The sequence below is a fragment of the Pteropus vampyrus genome, unplaced genomic scaffold (assembly GCF_000151845.1).
Source record: "Pteropus vampyrus isolate Shadow unplaced genomic scaffold, Pvam_2.0 Scaffold1000002462, whole genome shotgun sequence".
Lineage (NCBI taxonomy): Eukaryota > Metazoa > Chordata > Mammalia > Chiroptera > Pteropodidae > Pteropus > Pteropus vampyrus.
The window spans coordinates 1-1,371 of record NW_011916864.1 but is presented as its reverse complement, the minus strand read 5'-3'; the positions used below and the strand labels follow the sequence as shown (position 1 = coordinate 1,371).

Sequence of the window (1,371 nt, the reverse complement as noted above, 5' to 3'; positions counted from 1 at the left end):
ATATGAGGATTTTTTTGAAGTCCATTGGAAGAGATGCACAATGCTACTCTCACCCGTTCCAGTATCTAACAAATTTAACTAGCGGAGATCTGAACTTGCCTCTAACACAAGTTCTCACTATCTGTCCAGTTGGTTCTGTGCACAACTTGTCATATACAAGCAGTCCTTTAACTTTTAACATCTGACATTCCTGACAAAGCTGCTGTAAGTTAAAATTACTTAATTTCTTTTAGGAATAATGTGAAGGTTTGATTCTTAGCCCAAAGTATAATATTTAGTTTACTAGATATACTTGTACATTGTGTAATGTAAAACATTCTAAAATGTATATAAATCTATACGATATAGCAAAACAGTAGTTTGTTGAGCAAAAATGTAACATCCCAGTCAGGAACTATATAGTCGTGTCTTCTTTGAAAACACTGCCTTATTTGAGTACAGCAACTTACGAACAGAATCTGACTCCGAAGTGCTAACCTGTAACCACTGTAGCAAACAGTGTCTCTCGTTGCTCCTATGTGCTTTTCAGTTTATAGATTTTTAAAGGTCCACTTTTAAAAACTTGCCAAGAAAAGAAATTGCACAGCAGAGTCCAGTCAAGACGGCAGACTAGGCCAACGCCGGGCTCGCCTCCCACGTCCACATCGAAACTGCAACGAAACGGCAGAGCGGCCATCACCGAGACGCCCCGGAACGAAGGGCACGCGGAGCCGCCCGGGCAGCGGAGGAGCCGCAGACGCGACCAGCGGCCCCCGCGCGCGCCCGTGAGCATCGGCAGCGCGCTCTGCTGCGGGGGTCCCCCCAGAAGGAGCAAGACGACCCGGCCCCACGCCGGGCCCGGAAGCGCAGGCCCCGCATCCGGCCGTGACAACCAGCCCGGACTCCGACCCTCGGTGGAGACGGAGGGCGTCGGGAACCCGGGCGTCCTCTTAAAGGGCCCGTGCACAGACCCACCCTGGGCTCTCACCCGGGGCTCCCGCGGAGGGCCGGCGACTCGGGAGGCTCCGGACACACAGGGAGAGGCCGAGGTGTGTGGCTGAGGGGCGAGGGGCGAGGGGCGAGGGGCGAGGGGCGAGGGGCGAGGGGCGAGGGGCGGCGGCCGCGGCCAGTGTCCCTGGCCGAGCCCTCCTCCCACACAGCCGGCCGCGGGCGGGCGCCATCTTGCGGCGTTGAGCCCGCCCCCTCGCGGCCAGACCGCAACTCTCATTGGCCCGGCGAGCCCGCTCGCCCCGCCCCGTGACTCCGAAGGCCCCGCCCCACCCAGCACACACTGCCCAGGCTCGCTCAGCGGCTGAGCCTCACAGAGGGGGTGGTGGCAGAACCTCAGCCTCCGTGGCATTGGCTGAGCTCCCGCAGTCCCGTACTGCTGGC

General features: G+C 57.5%; 1 long non-coding RNA gene across 1 annotated transcript; it reads right to left on the bottom strand.

Moving 5' to 3' along the window:
- Positions 1-247: 247 nt before the first annotated feature.
- On the bottom strand, positions 248-1,190 carry LOC111735505. Its single transcript, XR_002778815.1, has 2 exons — positions 968-1,190; positions 248-650 (listed from the first exon to the last, which is right to left on the bottom strand). It is a non-coding gene; the product is annotated as an uncharacterized LOC111735505 (long non-coding RNA).
- Between the last annotated feature and the right edge of the window lie 181 nt (positions 1,191-1,371).